This window comes from Leopardus geoffroyi, chromosome C3 (assembly GCF_018350155.1).
Source record: "Leopardus geoffroyi isolate Oge1 chromosome C3, O.geoffroyi_Oge1_pat1.0, whole genome shotgun sequence".
Classification (NCBI taxonomy): Eukaryota; Metazoa; Chordata; class Mammalia; order Carnivora; family Felidae; genus Leopardus; species Leopardus geoffroyi.
The window spans coordinates 20913410-20938996 of record NC_059338.1 but is presented as its reverse complement, the minus strand read 5'-3'; the positions used below and the strand labels follow the sequence as shown (position 1 = coordinate 20938996).

Sequence of the window (25587 nt, the reverse complement as noted above, 5' to 3'; positions counted from 1 at the left end):
AATATTGAATACACATAAAATATATGGAACAGTTCCTGGAGTACAGTAGGCACACAATAAATGTTTCTGATTATTTTATCAATATCATCATTAGCATCATTATTGTTAGTTTTGAGTCCATTTTGGTGTGAACTTAGGGGTCCAAGGTTCTAGATTGAAAACCATTGATCTAAACTCATAAACTCATTAAACTGAATTTTAATTTAGAAAAAAATTAAAATTAGTCAAACAAGAATTTGTAAAATAAAATTTTCAATGTTTATCAGACAAGTCACAGACTATTAGGCATTGTGCATATGTGGTCTAAATGGTTAATTCAAACTAATTTGCCCCATTCTGTTCTGACAGTAAACTGACAAAGATTCATCAGGGAAAAAGGCTTATTTGCTGCCTAATACACAGAAAACTTTTCCATGTAGGGATACCCACAGACTGGAAAACACATTTTTTTCTTTTGGAATTGTCATTATTTTATCCAGAAATCACTTTTCTTTTTAATTTTCAGTAGTGTTTTCTTTTTATTTTTTGTATTAATAGCTGTAAGTTCGTTTTTCCATACTATAGCCAAAGGATGCTGCATGCATTTAGACTATGTAACCAACTGTAATAAAGAATAGAAACTTTTCTGTGTGTTTTTTTTTATAGTCATATATACAATATAAAAATTCTTGGTAAACAAGATCACGTATAAAAGAGCCAAAAGCCTAGGGGCGCCTGAGTGGCTCAGTTGGTTAAGTATCCGACTTCGGCTCAGGTCACGATCTCCCGGTTCGTGGGTTTGAGCGCCATACAGGCCTCTGTGCTGACAGCTCAGAGCTTGGAGCCTGCTTCAGATTCTTTCTTTCTCTCTCTCTCTCTCTCTCTCTCTCCTCCTTCAAAAATAAGTAAACATTAAAAAAAAATAGCCAAAAGCCTAATATATGCCATATTGTGACAGATAACACTATATTGAAGTTATTCTAAATTGTACACTACACTGTGTGATATATTTACACAAAACATCATTCTAGTAACACACACATTTGGTTTATTATTTCACTTGAGGAGGTTTTTGCCTGGGCAGCTCTGCCTTAAAAGCAGAACAGGTTCTATCTAGCGAAGTATCTTGTCTAAATGGTGCTTGGAGTACTTTGTGTTCTCTAATAATATGACACAAAGTAACGTAAATTTGAGCAGTTGCTGGTTTGGTTCTTTATAGTTAGATCTGAGTCATGAAGATAAATATTATACAAGGTCCACTTGGCACCATATAATAAAATATCATTGGTACAAAAAATGTTTTGTATAGAAACACCATCAATGCAGTTTTCATTTAAATGTATAGATTTACCCAAGAGCCACACTGTCACTTTTACTTCCTAAAATATATTGCCTTAGGAAACACTATCATAATACCTCTCCTCAAGGTCCCGTAGAAAGCTCTAGATTTTAAAATTTTATATTCTGAAATTTTCTTCTAGTAATAAAAATTCCATTTTTCATAAGCAATGCATATTTGCAGAACTGAATTCACAGAAATTCTAAGTTTTAAATTGGAAAATTTTTCAATAATAGAAAATAATAGTAACTATTTTCATTAACTCTTACCTTAAAATAAATTATTTGTATTTTTCTCTTTCCATACTCATAAAATTTTCTTAGTTCTTTTATATCACTGATAAAAATACCAAAAGACACATTAAAAATAGACTAAGAGTTATCAGTTGAAATATACTTAATTTTAATAGGAAAATAATTTAATTCTTATGTATAGTGGCATATAGTTTGGTCCATAATAGTAGATTCATTTGGAAAACTCAGAATGTTTTGTCTTTTTCTTCGGTAATAATAATGTTTTTTATTCATTTATAGTTAATTCCAGTTATAGTTGAAAATATTATTTATATCATAAGGCAAGTACCTAATTTGTGTAGATTACTAAGGAGTTTTTTGTATTAAATTTTGTCCTATGTAAACCTTAGAATTTTACATTTGTTGGACTTTAATCACTGAATATGACATATTTTGTTTATAAAATAGTCAATCATTGTGTGGCATATTTAGCAATATACTTGTGCACGTGGCTTTCCTGGTACTCAAATAATACCTGATAAAGTGTTTTAGAACCTTTTTAATAAGAGTTCAACAAATTCAATTCTCACAATTTGATTGTTATAATTGAATATTTTGCTCAATCTGTCTGTACGTATCAGAGGCACAATTGCAGAGGTTGCTAATCCTTTGTGTTTGTTTTTAAACAATACTTGAAAAAATAAGATGACATAGGAATTTATCAAACTATTCACACTATTATTAACAAAAATTATCAATACAATTTTTATTAATAATTCCTTGGCATCTAGCTAAAATAGTTAAGTACTCATTTCATTTAAGATTTCAGGAGAGAAGAGTAGCAAAATTGTGACTGTAATGCACCAAAGACGATGTGGTGCTGCCACAGTAAACATCTCAAATAAAAGCAGTAGTTCATATCTTAATATTGGATTATGTATTTTCAATATTCTCATTATCCTTACTGTTGTCGTCATCATTCAAGAATCAATAAGGGTCTTTTATGTCCACGGCCTCAAGCATACAATAGTCACAGATATTCCTACTTTTAATTGTAAGACTGAGGTGCTTTAAAGAGAAAAGCATTTTAGTGAAATCTATAATCTCATTTAAAAATACCAAAGACCAGATCTGGATGACTCAGAACCTAGGGTTTCTACCAGTGAGAGAAGATGGTGATGGATTGAGATAACACAAAGGACTGTACTGTCAAATCAGACTCACTCAAATTAGAAATCTTACCTAATAGCAAACTTTACCAATAATTTCAGGAAGATAAGTAATCATGAAGCATAGGTGACAGTGAGAGACCAGGACCTTCAATGTAGTTGCCTGGGTGACTTCTTGTCAGTCAAGATGTGCTCCGGCTCAGATTACTGTATGGGACTCTGTGTGATAGTCGTGGTTACATAAATGACACAGAAGAGGACCATTTTGCTATGATACATTGTCACGTTCCCAGATGGTTGCATAGTTTATCTGACATTTTCCAGAGAGACGTGTGCTATAAATTCATAGACTCCATGTTTGTTTAGTACAAACATTCCTAGACAAATCAAGTATAGCATGCTAAAATATTTTCACAGATATGGACTCTCTTGAGAGTGAATATCGTTAGTTTGTGTACCAGAACTGTCATCAGCATGATTACAAGGAGATTTGGCTAAAGGAACTTCTTAGTTTCTCCGGGTGTCTCCCCTATCTCCCTCCTCCTGCCACTAGGGAGATTATGGATTGCAGACAACCTGCTTTATGATTTCTCCCCAGGAGCCATTTTTGGAGATGGGTTCAACTACAAGGCAGGAAAGAGACTGGAGGAAAAGCACATTCTGTTTAGTGGTTGCTGGGTCTTTGGAAAGAGATTTAGTCTTTGCTATATGCTTTTAGCTGAGTCTAGGGAGAATAAATGTCTCTGGAGACACCAGATAAGTTTGGAGGTATCTCAGAGCTGAACATGCCATGACTTATGAGTCTCAGGACACAGATAAGCAAGATGGTAAATGTCTCAGGTTATCAATGGTTGCTTGGGATACTTTTTGGACTAGCTTGAACCACAGCAATATTATAGAGTTCTGCACATCCAGGCCAAGCATGTTGAGATTTATAAATTTACTCTGTCTACAAGAAAGGTAGGAAATAGATGTGAGTGAGGGCCTTACCATTGGAAGAATGATATGTAGACTATGGATCAGTCAACTGGAGGTCATGGTGGATCAGAGACAACCAGAACAGATGCAACAGAAACAGAAGATAATACCTAGGCAAAGAAGGATCAGTTAGACTCAGGGGACATGACATTACATGGCTAAGATGTCCTTGCCTCAGTTCCAGGAAAATAAGGCCACTTGGAATTTATGTTACTTCAAGGAAAGGAAAAGAAAGAGCCAGGAAAGGAAGACAGGAAAGGGAAACAGGGAGAGAGAGAGAGAGAGAGAAAGAGAGAAAGAGACAACTTGATTTGATTCCATTTTATATTGGAAACTTCTGTGTTACTTTGAATTGGGAAGATAAATTCTTCTGCTTAAAAATATATGTATTGTAGATCAAATCCCATTCAGTTATAGAACAATAAAAATTATAGTTTTTGAAAGATTGAATTCATGACTGAATTTCCAACATACTCTATTATCTTTGCTGAAGAATAAATAAATAATAGACAATTTTGTTTGAAAAAAATATCTCTACTCTCACTAGTTGTGTTACCTTGGTCATGTTAGTTAATCCCACGGGCTCTAAGGTTGTTTTTTTTAATAAAATAAACTATACAATAGGTATAACTAACCTCTATTCATACAGTTGCTGTAAAGAGTAAAGAGGATATTAAAGAAAGCGCCTAGCATTTGGCCCTTTACATGTAAATTATCAATAGCTGCTTAGGAAAGATCATCTGAAGCAGTGTCATTGATATGGTACTACTCCTTCACATTTCATAAATTATTTAGCTCCAGTTTCCAAATTAAGACAAATCTGTGACTCTTTGAGATATGAAGTCACCATTTTTTTCTGCTTCTGGAATCCAAACATTGTGGCTACCAAGTTTTCAACTGTTATTAGAAGTAGGAGTTTCAACTGCAAAAGAGTGAAAATAAATATATCAGGTGCCATAAAACCCATTTATATTAATGTAGTCATAGGCGAAATTAATCAATGAATCCTTACAGATTCTGATCTGAAATAATCCTTGCATTTCTAGAAGTAGCCCTCTCTATAGCATCCATATTTTTTAACACTGATTTTTAATTACTTGAATTTATTATGAGACTTTTGTTATCCTGTCTTAATTTATATGAGAAGACAAGGAAAATACATTTGTGATATTTTGTTTGTTATTCGTTCATTCATTTCATTTTATATCACTGGAAGTACTGATATTATGGGGGTGTGTGCACTTTCAAGATGCTCTATTCTCCTTACAAGTAATAAATAATACCTGCAAGCCATTGTGAGTACTCGTTCCTTTATGAGGTCGGGAATGTGCAGGTAAAAAGGATGCATTTCCTCAGGATGTTTTTTTGAAGCAACAGCAACAGTCAATCAGTGTCTTCAGTTTTAAAAGAAGTTTGAAAATTCATTTGTATTTGAATGCTGGAATGATAGGCATGAAACTAATTAGAGACCAAAGGCTACACTGCCCCAGTGTCTTCTTCTGGCTATAGCACACTTGAGGAGACCATGACAAGGAAGCTTGAGGGGAACATACGGCCGAGCTTATCATTCTTTTGCAAGTGAAGCGCATTTCTGCCTGTAATTTTTTGAATTTTAAAAGCGACTCTGAAAGAACAAGAGGAGGCTAAAAATATTCTAAACAGGACTTATAAAGTGATCATTGCAGTAACTTTTAGTAAACTAATGAACATATTAATAGGGTTACTTTTTCAAAGTAATTAACTTGGACTTCAAAATCCACATTAACATGCCAATCATTTGGAATTTATAATTGTAAAGAAGGAAAACATTGTTGATAAAACAACGATCTTGGGAAAAAAATCCTAAATTTATGTAAAAATTAGAAATTATAAAAGTTTAATTTATATGTTTGTTTCCCCTGAAAATCACTAATATGAGATGGAAAACATTAAAATGAAAATCACAAGACTTGATTTTTATTCCAGGTCAGTCAGTGACTAGTTCTTTGACCTAGGCTTTCGTTTTCTTCCTGCAACCTGAGCTTTCTCGTAGGTAAAATGAAGGCATGGTATTAAAAGATCTGTAATTTTCTTTGTTCTAATATCTTCTGAGTTTGTTTCATCATTTTCTGCTGACTTTACTTCTAACTTTTGCAATGTACCATAAATTCATGAACGTTTTATCTCTCATAATTATGCTTTTGAAATTACACTCTTGAGGCATTGTGGACTGAAATGAGATCTATTTGGAATAATATACCGCAGTGGACATTATTTAAATAGCAAATAAAAGATATTCATTACTTGGAACCTGGAACTCCCAGTGTTCAATGAGAAGCATGATGCCTTCTGTATGCCATTAGAGACATATTAGGAATCCAGTGACAAATTTTGCTTTTTCTTATATACTCATGACTCTCTTTGAAGTCAGTGGGGACTGAATATGTGTAATGAGGTTACACAGGTGTGATTGCTATCTGTATCTCACATTCTCATCCTATATAACTCCCAAAGACTGTTTGTCAAATTCAATTTCAAGTCTGGGAAGCCAGTTGTAATGATTTACTTTCACATCATGGGCTGAAGCTAGCAGAAACAGAGGCACAGACAGGCAGGATGAATTTACTGGCCTGGAGCCACTAATTACAGAGGCTGTGTTGGAGGAACCCGAAATGCTTAGATGGAAAAATCTTGAAGCTCTTAAAAAGATTGGAAGGAACGTTTTCATCTAAAGAGACAGTGGAATTTTAAATTAAACACAATTGAGAGATGATTGTATACTAGTTTAAAGTCATCCCAGGCATCATATTATTATAGACTTTGAATCAGTCATTTTGTTCAGGAATAATCTAGAAATCTAGAGATGAGAGAAGGAATCTTCATTATGTTAATAACTGACATAAAACTGGAATTAGAAATGAGAATAAAGTTTGCATTCTTGAGAAAGAACAGACCTAGAGCCATAATTACCTGAAATATATCTACATTTGTTGTGTGTAATAGATGGAGCCTCTTTTCAAAATTATTTTTTAAATTGGCTTGGTGTGGCCAGTTCACAAGATGCTTTTAAGCCAATCTAACAAAATCCAAATAGAAAATCAATATATCTGGATGGTGTCTTTCTGAAAAGCCATCCAAGGAGAAAACAGGCTTTATAAGACAACATGTGTAATTTGCATTTATACAAAGCTGAATGACATATCTCAAATTTTATCATCAATTTAAGTCAATATAAGAAAGTATTTAGCATCATCTTCACAGTGGATAAACTAAAAATTAAAAAAAAAAAACCCTGAATGTTAAAAAAAAAGACAAATTAGAAAAAATAGATTATGTGATTTTTCACTCCAATGACAAATCATGCTAATTTAAGTTAATTATATAAATAAAGCAGAACTCACTTTAAGTAATCTACTTGAATTCCCAAAGAGTAACTTTGGAGTTCCACAAAGAACTAGGGTTTAATATATTATATCGGTGTAACATAAATAGTTATTTTTTTTAAGATAACAGCCCATAGCTGGAAAACAAAGGGCAAAGACACTGTTATTCTATGAGAAAGAGACACACCAACATTTGCATCAGTAGAAAGGTGTCAGGTTCGTTTTATGTTCGGTAAAATGGTAAAACTACAGATTTTTAAAAGTAGTTAAATATTTAATAGCTATTGATGTTGGCAGTGGAAAGCATCGTAGATTCAGAGATGGTGTCCTAAGGTATTAATTTACAGTGACAGCAACCAATAGAGCTAGTGTAATTCTTAAAAACAAACAAAAAATCATTTACTCATAAAAATTCTTTTCAGGGGCGCCTGGGTGGCTCAGTCGGTTAAGTATCCGACTTCGGCTCAGGTCCCTGCGTTGGGCTCTGTGCTGACAGCTCAGAGCCTGGAGCCTGTTTCAGATTCTGTGTCTCCCTCTTTCTCTGACCCTCCCCTGTTCACTCTCTCTCTCTCTCTCTCTGTCTCAAAAATAAATAAATGTTAAAAAAATTTAAAAAAAATTCTTTTCAAATGCTAAAGCAATAAAACGAACAGAGGTGTTATCAACTTTTAGGGTCAGAAGTCTAAAAAACCCAAACTGAATAGAAATCAAATTTTGATATACACAACCATGAATGACATGGATGAAACAAACAACTTTTCCTACAAAAATCTTGAAATGCTAGAATAAATGCACATATTTTAAACCTTTAGCAATGAAAAAAAGAGGGAAATTTTACTTACTACAATGAATAACAGAATTGAAGGAATCCCAGGGTTAACATAGAGAATAAAGTTTGTCAAAAAGAGTTAAAGATTTTTTTTTCTGTCAAAAAAAAAACCCTCACATATAACTTATTACAGAATCTGTGATTTGTTATCAAGGAGAACACCATATTCTACAGTGTTACTTTTAGTGCCCCAAAATGCAAATAAATGTATAATCCACCAGAAGGCTAAATATAACAATTCCTGTTTGGATTGTTTGGAAAAAAATGCTGAAATAAATGGAATTAAGTTCCACAAAATAAGGTTTTTTTAAATATTTATTTTTGAGAGTGAGAAAGACACAGGGTGCAAGAGAGGGGAGGGATAGAGAGAAAGGGAGATACACAATCTGAAGCAGGCTCCAGGCTCTGAGCTGTCAGCACACAGCCCAACACGGGGCTCAAACCCATGGGCTTGAGATCATGACTTGAGCCAAAGTTGGATGCTCAACTGACTGAGCCACCCAGGTGCTCCCACAAAATGAGTTTTTTAAGGAGAAATAATTTAAATAAATATTAAATAAAAATTATTTGATTTAAACCCTGCAGAAAAAACTCACCAAAAGTATCAGTGTTCACAAAAAACTAAATAATCTCAGTAACAAAATATGCTGTTAAAAATTATTCATTCTATTTATTCATCTTATATATATATATATAAAAGACAAAGTTATATAATATTTATTATAAAAGTATATAACTATATATAAATATATACTTTAGTTTTCAGAAAACTTTAAACATTTCTGGATCCATTCATATGTGAATACCTGACTTATTATTATTAATCATTTTCAGCTAACATCAAGGTCATGAATTTTAATTATGGAACATATATGAAAGAATATCTCTTTTGACTCCTTGCTTATGCTTCCTCTTTTGAATTTAATCTTATGCTATTTTGTGGCATCTCTTTTATAATTTTTTACTGCTAGCAAGCTTTTCTACCAACTTTAAAGTTGTTTAATTTTTCTTGAGTTCAAACAATAATTTTTATAGTCCTTTACATATTCTATAACAACTGCATAGTGGACAATCAATAATTGTTAAATTTGGGTCGTTGTTGTAGTTGTTCCATTTTTTGGGTTTTTTTGTTTGTTTTAGAGAAAGAGCACATGAATGGTGGGGAGGGATACAGGAAAAGAGAAAATCTCAAGCAGACTCCATGCTCTGCCCTAACCAGAGCCAAAATCAAGAGTCAGGCACTCAACTGACTGAGCCACCCAGGTGCCATTAAATTCTCTTTTCTTTTTGAAAATTTGTAATTATTTCATTAAAATTACTTCTCATTAGTTTTATTGTGACGTAGATGGAATCTGGTTTTAGACGAATCTCAAATTATACCTGTTTTTTTCTTGTGTAGACAGGACCTGACTGTGGTTATTGGCTTGGGTCATTTTGCATAAAACAAACCAAGATAATATCTTGATCAAAAGGTAACAGAAATTGCTCATTTTTAAATGACATCATCAGTGCTTGATAGTACTGTTAAGAACCTACTGTTCAAATGGGGAGGGTGTTGTCTATCAGACCTGAAGTTGCCTTTTGCTACACATGTTGAGAAATACAGAAAGGCAGAAGCAATCAATTAAGTGCTTGTCTGAAAAATTAGAGTTCACTGCCAACATTAGAAGGACTGGTTATTTTTTATTTTTATTTTTTTTTTGCTTTTTAGTTTTGGTTTATCTATTTATTTATTTTTTTTAATATATGAAATTTATTGTCAAATTGGTTTCCATACAACACCCAGTGCTCATCCCAAAAGGTGCCCTCCTCAATACCCATCACCCACCCTCCCCTCCCTCCCACCCCCCATCAACCCTCAGTTTGTTCTCAGTTTTTAACAGTCTCTTATGCTTTGGCTCTCTCCCACTCTAACCTCTTTTTTTTTTTTTTTTTTTTTTTTCCTTCCTCTCCCCCATGGGTTTCTGTTAGGTTTCTCAGGATCCACATAAGAGTGAAACCATATGGTATCTGTCTTTCTCTGTATGGCTTATTTCACTTAGCATCACACTCTCCAGTTAGAAGGACTGGTTATTTTATTTATATGTAATATGGTTGCAAATGACTTTAATTGTCAACATTGTTGATTTGCTCCGGTGTAAGGCATAAACAACAGAAACTCAGGTGCTTATTGTTGGACTGGAGAACAACCAATACAAAGTTGCAGGAAGTGAGATCAACGGAAGGGGTATGTTTGGTTCCTGATTTTACTGGCACTGGGCTGTTAGCTTAACACTCACCATCTTTCCATTTAAAATGGAGTTTAGTTAGCAATGACAGTCCGGTTAGCATTCAGTGAGAGTCCATTTAGTCATTATATACTTTTCATTTACAAATTAAACAGTCAAGATACTCCAGTTTTTTACAAGAAAAATGAACCAAAAAACTAACTTTAGTGAGTCATTGTATATGTAGATAAACCGTGTATATGTGGTATGTATAGGAAAAAAAAAAACCTTTAGATACAAAACAATATAATTATGTAAATGATAATTATAAAAATTAAATTATAATTATATAATTATGTATTTTAATAAAATTTAAGGGAACAAATTTAAATCAATAAGCATTTGTTCTTTCCTTTTCTTTCTTTCTTTCTTTTTTTTTTTCTTTCTTTCTTTCTTTCTTTCTTCTTTCTTTCTTTCTTCTTTCTTTTTCTTTCTTTCTTTGAGAGAGAGAGCATGAGCGGGGAATGGGAGGAGAAAGAGAGAGAGAGACAATCCCAAGCAGGGACAGCACAGACCCTCATGAGAGGCTTAAACCCATGAACCAAGAGATCAGGAACTGAGCCAAAAACCAAGAGTCCGTTGCTTAATTGACTGAGCCACCCAGACGCATCAAACATTTGTTCTTTGTAAGTGTTGTGGAGTGTATATACAAAAATTAGTTGCTGTTAAAATTAAAAAAAAAATTAGTTCCTGCCTCAAAAAGTAACAAAAAAACCAAGAAGTTAAAAAGTAACAGAAAATTTTGTTAGAAATGAAAATTGTTTTTTTTTAAGATAGCACATGATTAATTGTGAAATGAGTGCTATAAACAATGAGCCAGAGGAAATATTATTTCATGTGTATTTCAACTAAAATTCACATCATTATCTTTAGTATGTTAGCTAAGAATGATTATTAATTAACTTCTAGGTCTGATATTCACATATTCACATATGAATTGATATTCACATATGAATTGGTATTGTTACAAACATCTTATGAAATGTATTGAATATGAAATGTAAATACTTAAAGGTTTTGGAAAACAATTGAATCCATCAACTGGTGAAATTTTATTCATAGATATTTTATTTAACATTGTTTTCTTTCTAGATTGAACATAGATGAATTTTAGTTCATTCTCTATCCAGGTTATTACCATAAATTTTGAATTAATAGAGCTTATGTTCTAAAAGGTCTTACAAGTCTTCAAGAGTTTGAGTAAATATGTACACAGCTTTCTTTCTCCATACATCTAAGATTAAAATGTGTATCTTTCCAAGGGATCTGCAGATTTATAAAGATAGGATCGCCAGGCCAGTGAAATTAAAATTTGCATCTCTCAAAGGAAATCATGCACTCATAAAGAATGGCCAGGCTAGTTATTGTGAGTAGTACTTAAGATCCAAGCAGTGATTTACTGTCATGCAGTTGCTCTTTCCTTCTGGTTTTATGAAATAAATTATTGAATAGCAGCTTTGTTTATGTCATTAAGATTAAAATCTCTGTCAAAATTGTCTTAGAGGAATTCTAAAAGGTCTGGGAAATGGTTGTGGTATTAACAGTGCTCTCAGTTTTTCACATTAAAAAATGTTGCTTTTTCTGACATCCTAATTTGTGTATTTATGTGGGGTGTATGTGTGTGTGAGTGTGTGCGTGTGTGTGTATAAAAATAACCAACTAAAGAGTAGGTAATTAAATACCCCATTAGAGATATCACATTTCTTTTTTGTATATACAATATGGAAAAGTTTGAAGTGTAGGGTGAATAGGTGTGACCTGTTAGAGTTGAATACATTTATTGATGGCATATTTTTGTATTATAGAAAATTCAAACAGAAATGTGAAACTCTAAAATACTAAGAAGACAGTAGGTAATATTAATATCTGTCTAAAGTGCAATAGATATCAGAACAGGAGAAAATGACTTGTAATGTAATGTTGCCTTTCTAGTTTAATTTCCAAAATTAGTTTTAAATAATTATGTAATGACTGTTATGTGCTGAATGTGATCATGCCTGAGAGACAACTACTTTTGATCATGGATGCCCTGTGTCTATAGACTGTGACAGCCTCCAATTAATATACTGCTAGTGAAAAATTCATTTTCTGGCAAATTCAGATTTGCTGTTGTTGTTATATAATCCTTTAGCTTAAGAAAAGAAAGAATTAAAAAAAATACCATTCTGAATTTCTACTCGAGAGATTTTTGGCATTCTGGGGAAAAAACTCTTGATCTTAATATTCTTACAGTTCATGGCCATACAACACTGCATTCTGCTTCGTCAACCACCTTAGTAGTAGATTGCATTCTAATTGCAAGGTAAAGGAAATTTATGGCAATTCAGCATACTAAATGATAATGGGGAGCAAGATTTAGTCCTTGAGCACTTATTGACATAGACTCACATTGGCTGAGTTTTGCATACTTTATTAATTGATGTCTATTCTCATCAAATAGATGATTTTTTGATACATATAGAACACATATAGCAGTGTTCTATGATGCTACACCTTCCTTTTGTGTGTCTCATTTGCAATAATCTTTTATGCAGTTGTCAAATTTAGTGTGTATAAGACATGCTCGAGATAATGATGGAGACCCTCTGTGTAGATATATTTATCTGGTGGAAACACTGTGGGAGCTTTCCATTCGGAAAGACTGTGTTTGGAGTGGTATTTGGTAGTCATCTACAAACAAACCAAACTCGTTTGATATGTAAATTATTAGACAATTTGAGGGTTCATAATAGTAGTACTAGTAGAAGTCATAGCAATAATTATCAAGATATATTTATATCTCGGGGTGCCTGGGTGGCTCAGTCGGTTGTGTCCAACTTTGGCTCAGGTCATGATCTCACAGTTTGTGAGTTCAAGCCCCATGTTGGGCTCTGTGCTGACAGCTCAGAGTCTGGAGCTGCTTCAAATTCTGTGTATCCCTCTCTCTCTGCCCTTTCTCCACTCACACTCTGTCTCTCTCTCTCTCTCTCTCAAAAATAAGTAAACATTAAAAAAATTTTAAAAAGATATATTTATATCTCCATTCATTGTTTTATATTTATATGCATTATTTCACAGATATGACTAATTTCATGAGAATTTTGTCAGTGTTTATTGATGACTGAGGTGCTCAGGGAAGAGAATCAAAATACTGGTGAGACTCACTGAAAACTACCACAAAGTTAATTTCTACTCTTAGCTCTAAAAGTTCTTGCCTTAGTTTTTTTTTTTTTTTTTAATTCATATCTTATTCTCCAACATTAAAAGGAAAAAATCTCCTCTAAAATCTCTTGGGAGATCGTATGGCCTAGGAATTAGAATGTACAACATTGAGAATATTTATATGAAACAAAGAAAGCAAAATTGATTATTCTTTGGGGTCAGAATAAGAGTGGCGAATTAAAGTTTCAACAGAAAATTCTAATTATTTCCTTGAAAGGCACAACATTCAATGGAAAAGGCATTATGAAACATTAGAGCCTACGTCAGGATTTTCAGAGTTAAAAAAGGTAACAATAAGACAAAACCATTCTAGTGGCTTCACTGTGGAGACAGGGACAATTCCCCATAATATCAACATCCCTATTTAGGTTTTAATTTTCTTGTACATCCAGCTATGTGCACAAGTGTGGTAAAGGAGACAGGGAGGTTTCATATGGTTTTTTCTTTGATACGATTTCATACATTAAACTAATCGCTTTTACTGTGCTTCTTTTTCTGTTTGGACAAAAAAACGAATAGAGTTCGACGTGGTCATGTATAGGAGCATATTATCTCGGTTCACACAGGAAATTATAAATTAACAAAAAAAGAAAAGAAATTATAAATTCATAATCTTGTACTTTTTCTTATTTGCAGGTAATACAATTATACTGAGGTCCAAAGCCTATTCTGTTTCTAGGTCCCTTAAGACTCCTCGGAACTGATATAATTTGGGGGTTCCTTTTCGATCATGAGTATGGGGAAAAAAGAAATAAATTCACGCTTAGCTTGTGTAGCCAAGCAGGAGATTCCAATTTTAATACAAATTTCTGTTTTTACAATGATCATATATTACATAATTATGGTTTAGGGCAAGGATGTTTTCAATATTGAAACCTCCTTGGAACACTGTAATGCTTAGAGCTTGCTTTGAAGTTAAGAAAAATTCTGAATACAGAGAAGACACCTGAAAAAAATACTGTGAAAGTGTTAAATCAGAATAAAACCGACGGAAAAGGTAAAGTAATAATGGGGAATATTCATTTTGTTTTGAAAGGCGCTAAGACAGTCGTGTCAGGACAGCTAATATGCAGCTGGTTTTGTATTCATGCTGTTCAATTACATGAGGGATCATGAGAAATTCCCAGTGGTCCTGCCACATTTCTCTCTTATTATAGTTCTTATTTTAGAACTTTGATTTTGCTTTAAAAAATGCATGAAATGCCTACCTCAGGGCAAACTCTCTCACTCCATGTGTCTCCTATTGAAACAGCTGCACTTTACAGCTTCTACAGATAAAGAGGTCAATTTGTTTTATGTAATGGGATAGTATTCAGGAAATACCCTTGATTTTTAGATTCAGGACTTGAGGTTTCAAATATTTGCTCTTTGCCTCAGAAGGCCCCGTGGATTTAACTGCCACCTATTCCTGGAACCTTTACTGCTGCGGGTCCCCTCCTCACCATTCTCTCCCTTGCCCTTCCCATCTTCCCTCGGAATTTCAGTCCCACTGCTCCAAAACACCACTCTTGACTCCGAAGTGGATTGGGCAGCGTGCCTTCCTTGTTAACGTGAGATTCACACACTTTATAGAACTCAGAGGCTAAAGTTAGATTAGCACCTACATTAGGCTTTCTTCTTTATGTAATCAGAAGAATTGAAATTCAAGAGAAAAGTTTGGAGAGAAAAACAAAACATGAACAGTGGGCCCTTGTCTGGAATGTTTTGCATCTGGAATAAATATTGCGATTTTGTTCTCTCTCCTCAGGCATCTCTTGACATGAGGGCAAGTATTCTATAGGGATGTTTGGTTTGAATAAGCCAGGAAAACTACTTATTTAGTCTCATTTCATGAAAACTTTAAGTGACTTACAAGAAAGTAGTACAACAAACGTGAAGACAGGAAGGTAGAGTTTAGGACATACTAGCTGTGCTCAGGGGAAATTCTAGACTTCTCTGTGTCTTTTTTTAATGTTAATATTTGGTAGCTACTAAAACACTAGTAACTACTAAACAGATAATGACTCAATTAGTTCAGGTACAGCGACCAAATCATTTCTCTAAACGTTGTAAATTCCTACAACGTGGAATAACTGAAATATCTAAGTGCCTACTCTGTTGTTGCCCTTGGAGGCTGGGATCCCCTCCCCACCCAAAACTTGATCTGGATGTGGAGACTGTTGGTACCACATGAACATTATGAGGATGTGAAGACATGTGTTACTTACATAAAGAGGATTTTGGGGGAAAGCAGGGAATTCTCTTAAAGTGGTCTGAAAATGACTCGAGGGGAAGGAGAGGCATATGGCTTTGTTGCAGGGGTGGGGGCCAGGGGGGCAGTTAGACGGTGAGGTGAGGGTTTATGGTGAAGAGGGGGTGGGAGGAAGGGACTTCGCTTGAACTTTCCACTAGTGCTAAGGGAAGGAATGCACAGGGTTTCCTTACTGGTTGCCCAGATGTAGGGTAAGCAGGAAAGAGAAAGATATGGGGTTTAAAAGCTGTCAGTGGTTAAACATGAAAAATGTAGTCAAACTCTTGATTACAACAGCAGTGAAAACTACCTTTTTAAATCAGACCCTTATAATGTCCCTCACTCCCCTTGCACTGTCATCTGTCTATCTCTGTTACCTTCTTCCCTCCCTCCCTCCATCGGTTCCTTCCTTCCTTCCTTCCTTCCATGGAACTGGTCCCAATCTGACATATGAGTGTGACTGTTTATTGTTTGTCTTTTCCAGCTGCAACTGTAAGCTCCTGGGAGCTATGATTATGGCTGTTTTCTTTACTGCTGTATCCTCAGCACCCAGACAATGCAGGAAAAATAAGCACATGATAATTTTTTAGAAATGCCCATCAGCTTTACTAGACTATGTGACCCATGAAGGCAAGATTGTGCCTATTGTGCCTATTCCTATTGTGTTGATTCCGGTGATTCAGAGAAATGCTTCATGCCTCAGCAAATAGTGTGCAAAGACTTCACTTTTTTAGGTGCTTTGAATATAGCACTTTTGCAAGATTCTTACCATATTTTTTGCTTTCAACAAAGAAACTAAACCTTTTTAAAAAAATTTTTTTAATGTTTTTTATATTTATTTTTGAGAGCAAGAGAGAGACAAGAGTGTGAGTGGGGAGGGGCAGAGAGAAAAGGAGACACAGAATCTGAAGCAAGCTCTAGGCTCCGAGCTGTCAGCACAGAACCCGATGCAGCGCTCGAACCCATGAACCGTGAGATCATGACCTGAGCCGAAGTCAGTCGCTCAAATGACTGAGCCACCCAGGCGCCCCTAAATCTTTTTTTTTTTTAATGAAACCTTGACTTATTAAAGTGCTGAAACCGAGCAAAAACAAGTTTATTGAGTGTTGCTGATTTGTTTTAAAGTTTGGGTGGAGTAGCAACTTTACCAGAGAACTAAGAATTGGGAACTTACTTCTGATGACAAAAAAAAAAAAAAAAAAAATGCTTAAGTTCTATACATTTTAGGGGTAGTATAGACAAGGCTACTCTCCTGTTCATAGAGAACAACAAGAAATATCTTAATTACTAGAACCCTAAGTGAACTTTCAATGTAAAATCAATTATATAAATTGCAGGACAGCACAACTGAAGTCAGGGAAAATCTAATAAATAATGTTCAGGTGAAATTTGTTATATGTGTTTATTAACAAACCAAAATATCCTCCCTGACACAGATGAATAAATAGACACATAGGTAAATAAGTAAATACATAACATGTATAAATTAGATGTTGCTCTGTTTTCCAGTCTAGCCCACATGAGAGCACACAAGTTATTGTCTTGCAACTAAACAACACTTCTTTGAGATATTCAATGTTCTGACTTAGACTGATTCTTTTTAGCTCCCAAACGTTTAGTTCGCTCTAATTTAGTAACCGTTATTACAAGACATTTGATATTCCGCAGCTGTGAAAGTATATGGCTGCCAAACTCACGACTGATTGCAATGTTGTCACAGCCTGAGGAAGGTGGCTCAGCCAAAACCCCTTCCTGGTGCCCATGTCTCAGTTAGGTTTCATCCGCCTTCATTTTACCAACTAAGGGAGCTGGGGAGCTGTATGCTGTTCAGAGATGTCTGTTGCTCAGCAACTAGTCCTTCCCTCTTAGGAAGCAGGTCAGGAAAAAAGAGAAGAGATGAGGGGGTGATTAAATATTTGTCTGCCATCTCTGATAAAACAGAAATCCTCTGAAAAGAAATTGTTCTGGATAGATATCTCCAACCCACAGAGAAACAAATTAATCTCATTAGGCAAGGGGTTAATATCTGCTTGCTAGAAATGCTGTTTCTTCTACCCCACCTGAAGGAAGTTTTAGTGGTTTTAAATAGCATCTAAGGCCAATAACATCATATTTGATAAGGTTGGAAGTTTTAGTATGGTATGACAGTCATCTCAAGGTCAAAGAATAAAATTCCTCCTTGAAAGACAAGAAAAAATGTTTTTTATTTCTACAGTCGGCTTATTATTTAGTTACTCAGAGATGCTTATATGTCATAACAAATTCAAAATGACATAAAATTCACTGAAATGTATTTCTTCTTCTGTTACTTAGGAATACTGTTGGGTACTGTTTGTCAAGAGAAATTCTAAATGAAAAACTGCATGGCAGAATCCTGAATATCTCTCATTGAAAAATGTGAAACAGAAAATTTTCTTTCATGTATTGAATGATGTGAACTTGTGATAACTGTATACCATTTGGTGGATTTACAGTGTAAAAGAATTAAAAATTAGATCTGCAAACATATGGTAAAACAGACATTTTGGTTAGGAATAGTAGACGTAAAAAGAATCCACGATTCTTTTTTTTATTTAAAAAAAAATTTAATCTTTATTTATTTTTGAGAGAGAGAGACAGCGTGTGAGCAGGGGAGGAGCAGAGAGAGCGAGGGAGACACAGAATCTGAAACAGGCTCCAGGCTCTGAGCTGTCAGCACAGGGCCCAACGTGGGGCTCGAACTCATGAACTGTGAGATCATGACCTGAGTTGAAGTCAGATGCTCAACCAACTGAGCCACCCAGACTCCCCAAGAATCCATGATTCTTTAAGAGTCTATTCTTACCACTTCTCTTAAATCAAACCTTCTTTCCAAAAATATTTTGTCTCAGCGGGTGTAATTATACAGTCTAAATGATCATACATTTGTTTTCTATATAATGTGACTGATAAGCTATTAAAAAGGGACAATTTGCCACTTCAGTTGCTTCTTAGTTAAGATCTTTTTTAGTATTCTCAGGAAGTAGCATTTCTCAGGTTTAAGGTGAGGGTCAGTTAATAAAAGCTGAGGTTCCCTCAGGGGGAATGGTCAAGTGTTGACCAGGGCACTGTGGGTCCTTCCACATGTGTTGATGACTCTGCCAGAATCTGAAACCAGAGCTATGTAATTACCAATGCCTCCATCTGTTTACACTTCATTTATTCACTCACGATTCAGCCTTTACAAAACCAACAAAAACATGAATAAATTAATTTTTTTTTTTTTTTGAAAATTTTTTTTTTTTTTTAATCTTTAACGTTTATTTATTTTTGAGACAGAGAGAGACAGAGCATGAACAGGGGAGGGGCAGAGAGAGAGGGAGACAGAATCTGAAACAGGCTCCAGGCTCTGAGCTGTCAGCACAGAGCCCGACGCGGGGCTCGAACTCACGGACCGGACCGTGAGATCATGACCTGAGCCGAAGTCGGACGCTTAACCGACCAAGCCACCCAGGCGCCCCTAAATTAATTTGATTCAGCAATGATTTACTGTCTTTCATTCTGTTTTCTCAGTAGAAAATATATTGCCTTTGAGAATTGGGGACGACTGAACATATTTAAAACCCAAAGAAAATTATATGAGAAGTCAGCCCTTTCTTCCAAAAAAATTTTTTTAATGTTTATTTTTAAGAGAGAGAGGGAGGGACGGAGAATCCAAAGTGGGCTCTGCACCGACAGTAGTGAGCCCAATTTCACCTATGGTGAGATCATGACCTGAGTGGTTGGCCACTCAAAGGACTGAGTCACCCAGACCCCCTAGAGTCAGCCCTTGCTTATTCACTATGGGCTTACCTCATTACAACCCCCCAAATCTACCTCTATTTTGTCTTCTATAAAATGGGGTTTATTTTTTTTTAATTTATGTATTTTGAGAGAGAGATAGAATGAGTGGGGGAGGGGCAAAGAGAGAGGGGGACAAAGGACCCTAAGCAGGCTTTGGGCTGTCAGCTCAGAGCCAGATCCAGGGCTCTAACTCATGAACCATGAGATCATGACCTGAGCCAAAATCACTAGCCGGACACTTGACCGATTGAGCCACCTAGGTACCCCTAAAATGGGGTTTGAACTTGATCTAATATCTTTGAAGAAGTGTTATACTGAAGTGCTGTGTGAGATTTTATTTTTGAGATTTTATTTTAGATCTTACAGTTGGTTATTTTATAATTAAGAATAATATTGCTATATAACTAATAATAAATAATTCCACTCTAGCTACATAAAACACACACATATACACACTTACATATATTTTACATATATTTTTTAATTTAGTTCATGTAGATTGAAATTTACAGTGTCATTTACAATAAGTCGTAATTATTACGATTTTTAAAAATATTGCTACCTGATAGATAATGGAAACATTTTAATCTCATACACACATATTTTACTATGACCCTGTAGAATTAATTTGACAGATTATAATTGCAATTCTGATTGGATATCTGTTAATATCTATCTTTAGAATGAGAGCATTTTCATCCGCAGCTTCCTCATTCCTACTTTTCAGTTCTTGTGCTGGCAGCTCAGTCTCTGAGAATCAGAGACCAGAGGCATTTTACCCTTCCAGAAACATTTTCTGACCCTTGTATTATTGCTCAGCTTCTTTCACTAAAATATGAAGAGGTCACATTCTATGTGAAGGATAGCATTCCTCAAAACTCACAAAATTTAAGGCCCATTCCTATGGGATATTTATATTTTAACACAGCCTGGTCGGGTTGAGCTGGGGGAAAAATGGCAAAAATAGGCTCATGTTATTTAGGTACAATGTAACTTTTTTTTTTTTTTAAAGAAAACAACACAAGCTTATATAAAGTTTGCTGCTATATCTAACCTATGGTATCTTGCTTTATAAGATTTCTCCACAGCTGTAACAGACTAGCTGTGTATCAAACAATTTGCATTTAAACGTGATAATCAGGAAAAAGAGATTCTTTAAAATATAAAACTCAGATTAAGAATAAATTGTACATGCAAATGTGCTGATTTGGATGCAGAGGGATGGGTTCTAACAGTGGGGCAACTATAGAAATTAAGGCTACGCTTTCCCTGAGTGCCCAGTAACGTCAAATTGCAATTGAACACCTATGGAAATAAATGTGACATCCAAATGGTTACCAAATGAATATATTATGCTCTGTGATGTTTCACTGAATTCTAAACGAGTTCAGAATGATGACATACCAAGAGGTGCTGAAGTACTTCAGACACACTCAGTCAAATGCATGTGGTTAAATAAAACTCTGTGGAATGTTCCTTATATAAAATGAGTTTTTCCTATTCAGAAGGAAAGTAGAGCAATTTATTTTTTTCTTACACAGTCTCATCATAAGTAGGAGTTGACTTTAATAAGCTTGCTTTGGTTTTAAAGAAACTCTTGCAGTTTGAAAGTTACTTTGCAATGTTTTCCATCTTTAATGTGCTAAACTTGTAATCTTGCTTTTAGTGTGTCCTGTAGCATTTATGAGGCTACATTTTGTGTTTAGTATGAAAAAGCAGAAATGACCTGGATAAGTGGACTAATGGGCAGGATAGTTTATGCTTCGAAAAGGCTTTCCGGTAAACTGAGAGTGTTAAGATGTTCTAATCAAATATTCTGATTATTATTATTTTTTTTTGCCATACTTATATGCAAAATATTACATGTTATAGATTTAGGTTATATTGAAAATGTACTTATATTTAAAGTTTCTATGTGTAAATTAATGATTACGGAGCAAATTTCAAAAAGTAAACTCATAAAGAGTTGCCCCTCTGAGGATGATTTCCCTGGGGTGCATTCCAGCAATTGTTTGAAGGAGCAGATGTCTCACTGTGAGTTACAGCTCAATCCGTGCGATGACCAAATCATACCACAGAGCAGACTCAGGTAAGAAAGCGTCAAGGAATCTGGAATGGGAGCTCATTCCTGGGGTAGGAGGAGAGAAAGAGAAAAAGGAACCTAGGAAACAGGAAATGTCTCCTAAACCCTTCTTGGGTCTCCCCATATTTTCACCAAGGAATCAAATCCAGGAAATTCATAAAATATTGCAAATTCTGATTCTGCCAATCACTTGCTTTGAGGCCTCGATAAGGTCATGTAACGTAGGTTTTGGTTTTCAAGCTGTAAAAGGGATTAAGTGTGAATTGTTGGGTAACTGCAGGCTTAGCAAAAACATTTACAGAAGGTAGTAAACACAAGAATTCCTTGATCTGTTAATCAAGTTGTTGTAACTGTTACTTAGCCAGGTCTCCTAAGGACCCAGTACCCCAGGATCTGGCTGTCCAGACCTACTCCACAATACAGATGCCTTGAATCAGGATTCTTCCTATCCTTGAAACCCTCCCATATTCCTCCATCATCCCATTTTATACTGTCCCTCACTTCATCCCCAGTGGATTAGCCACTGGTGTTTCCATTCCTCCTATAGTTGAGTTCTTTGCCTCAGGGTCTTTATACCAGCTGCATCCTTGACTTTCAAATGAGTGATCTCTTCTTGTGTTCGTAGCTTACATACCTCCGCCTCTGTTAGGACGTCCCGAGTGAGCATCCAATCTAATTATAAAATTATAAAAATCTTTCCTAGCAAATCACCCAATTTTAATTTTCCTCCAGCAATTATCACTGACTTGTATTTTCTTGTTTGTTGTATTGATTGTCTCTCCCTGGTTAGTCTTCACTTCTGTATCTTCTCTATCTATTCAGGTGCTTTGGCCTACTAAGTGCTTAGTAAATATTTTCTAGGTGAATTAATTTCTAGTGCAAGCTGGCTGTGGTGTTACATTTGCATTGTCTAAGTTGTGGGAAAGTCTCCCTCCTCTGGTCAAACATGAATCTCCCACCGCTGAGATTGGGAGGTTCAGATTTCTTCAGGACGTTCTGAGGACATTTTTCTCTCAACTGAGAGTTGAATGCTAACTACTTCTCCTCCTCCTCCTCCTCCTCTTCCTCCTCCTGCTCTTGCTTAGTTTGTTGAGAGACCAAATTTAAGTTTTCTCCACTCAGACTCAGTGTAGAATGGAGGCAGCTTGAGATTCTAGTCAACAAGGAATAAATTAAAAATGTGATGCTTGTGTATTCAGATTTCTGTATAGGATTCTTAACAAAAGTTTTGAATAAGAAATTACCTCATGTCTACCGAGAAGGAACACCACTGGATAAAAAGAGAAAAATAAGTTTCATCAGACTTGTATGAACTCTTTCTTCTTCAAAGGACACAGGGAAGCTGCCCAGAGGGACTACTAATCCCGTCAGCAGGCCCAAGACATGCTGGCTGATGGTGCCCTCAATGTGGCAGTGGAAATCTGCTGGGATTCTAAAACTTAACAAGGCTTGAGGGGAGCTATGTACCTGGAACAAGTGTTTTATTTTATTCTCTAAATTTCCTATTTTTGGCTTCAAAAAACATCTGATTCAAATATTCTTATACCATTAATTCCTCATATTGAACATAAATGAAGAAGTATCCAATATCCTCTAATGAGAACAGCAATTTATTCTCCACCTTTCCCTTTAATAAAACCAAAGTGGTACCATGTGAACCTGAGGTCCTGCCCTGAGATCCCTCTGAATCTGTCCATTATGCAGGCACCCTCCTTAAAGACTTTGTGTTCCAATGAATAAGACTCTGTTCCTCTTCTCTTCTGTGCTCTTTCTCTCCACCTCCCGCCTTAAAAAATTTTTTTTAATGTTTTTTTTTTTTTTATTCTTGAGAGAGAGACAGAGAAAGAGAGAGTGGGGGGAGAGACAGAGAAAGAGGGAGACACAGAATCTGAAGCAGGCTCCAGGCTTTGAGCTGTCAGCACAGAGCCCGAGGCAGGGCTTGAAGTCATGAACAGGAGATCATGACCTGAGCTGAAATCCTGAGTTGAAATCCACCCAAGTGCCCCTCCTTCTCCCCTTTTGGTATTTAAATCTTGTTTACTTCTGAATGTGCTTCTTCTGCTGAGGAATGTGGAGACCTGATAGCTTCCAGAGTATCATGGAACTGGAACATTTCACCACAACCTTTCCTCAGTAGTATATCTCCCTGTCCCCCGTCTCTCTTTCTCTCTTTTTGTTTTTTGCTTTTTAGTTCTGGGGCTGACAGTTAAATCCTTGAGAAGTTCCACTTTCTTCCAGAACCACTTTCTGAGCCCTTGTTTTATCTGCTCAGCTGCCAACTCCCACCACTACTGTATAGCCACATTCTATGGAGGAAGAACATTCCTCAAAACTCACCTGCTAAAGAAGAAAATTGAACTGAAGAAGATGAAGACAGAAGCTGATTGTTTCCAGCAATAGGAGAGACAGCAAGACCAATTCTGAATACCAGCTCCACTGAAACAAAGGGCAGGAGTTTTTAAGAGCTGGGGTGAAGGAATGCAGGCCATCTGTGTTTGCTAGTTGACCTTAGCCAAAGGAAAAGTCAACTTTCTCCTATCTTCATGACAAGGGGTAGTGTCACAACTTGAAGGAAGATGTCCACCAAAGTTAATATCCTACTTTCCATAGAGACTGGGAGATCAGAGTGCAATCTTCCATGATGATTACATTTCAAAGGAATGACTCTCAGGTCCTTGAGAAAGACATTCCTGGTTGTAAAACTGACAAGAGGCTTTTAAAAACCAGTTACTTCTAGAGACTGTAGTTATAATTACAAGATTTCTCAAGTAAATGCTCTAAGAAAAGGGAGGTCAGGGGCCTAGATTCTAAAGTTAAGTCAAACTGAGGGGAATGTTAAGAGACCAAACATGTTTTAATTTCCCTTAAGACTAAACTTAGGGGCACTTTATAATGAGTGGTTCATCTTACAATCATGTTTCCAACAATTTGCTTACACATTCCCTATTTTTCTTGCCTGGAATGTGATTCTGGCTATCTTAAAAGTGTGCCTGCCTTGATAGTATATTTATTTTCTCAGCTTTATTCTCTAAAACATCACAGAATACAATTTTCCAAGTTAATAGCACAGTGAGTCGTGCTGGCTCTTTGGCTATCCTCATTATGTCTTCTTTTCTTTTGTTTTTTTTTAATATTAACTTGCATTCCAAAGCTATTGATTATAAACTTGACGAAAGCTTACATGATATTATTCGAATTAAAAAAGATTATTTCATGTTAAAATAATAGCACAGCGGTAACCAAAATCATCTGTAAAAATTCCTATGTGTATAAACAACAGCTTGGATCACAAGACACTGTAAAAGTTTAGAAGTGGGTATTTCTGTTTAGCAGCAAAAGTGCTACCTCCACGGGAGGCATAGTTTCAGCAGACTTGATAATCCATGTGGGTTGCCAATTTTGCAAATTTAACATTATCGACTAACGTTAAAATTATTTGAGGTTTCTGTTATTTCAAACTTTCTCATGAAATGCGTTAAAAGTAATTTATAGCAAAGTGTGGGCTGTATTTTAATTTTCAAATAGCATACTTGTACTTTTGTTACAGGTGGACACAATCTCAGCCAGTTACATTTTCAAAGAGCAGAAAATCATTCTAATGGCTAGGGGTCAAATACGTGAATGCTTGACATTATGTGCTCTCAGTGGTTTATAACAATTATCTGAGCCATCTTTGCAGGCATCAGTGTGCTAACAATGCCGATATTTGGCCATTAGCTGGGGATGTCACTGTCTTTGTTTGCCTGCCAAATGTATGGTAGAGAAGTTCTCGCTTTAGATGGTGGTTAAACCTTTTCTTTAATGTTCCATTATTTCCAAGTTTGTGGCCACTATTTTATTTCATACGGCATTTTAACGAAATTATTGAATTAAAGTTGTGAGGCATCATGTTGCATGCTCACTATTTAGTGAAGGTTTGGTATGACTTGAATGATTTCGGTGTTGTTGAATCGATCTATCAGGTTCCCTTAGCACAAGAGGTTACACTTGATGTTATACTTTTCTATAACAGCAGTTACAGGAAATAGTGGAGCCATGGACTTGATAAAATATATATAAAGGAAATGAACAACGTCTGCTCTGCACTAAGTTTGTGGTAAAATGGTAGTGCTCTGA

General features: G+C 35.5%; 2 long non-coding RNA genes across 2 annotated transcripts in view; one reads left to right on the top strand and one right to left on the bottom strand.

The window, feature by feature from the left end:
- The window catches only part of LOC123586739, a 92939-nt gene extending 68986 nt beyond the window's left edge, over positions 1-23953 (bottom strand). Inside the window, exons 1-2 of the long non-coding RNA XR_006706917.1 lie at positions 23809-23953; positions 3711-3808 (exon numbers count right to left, since the gene is read on the bottom strand). This is a non-coding gene — a long non-coding RNA (uncharacterized LOC123586739). The remainder of the gene's footprint in view (positions 1-3710; positions 3809-23808) is intronic.
- The window catches only part of LOC123586740, a 360359-nt gene that overhangs the window by 314544 nt on the left and 20228 nt on the right, over positions 1-25587 (top strand). The gene's annotated exons all lie outside the window — the stretch shown is intronic.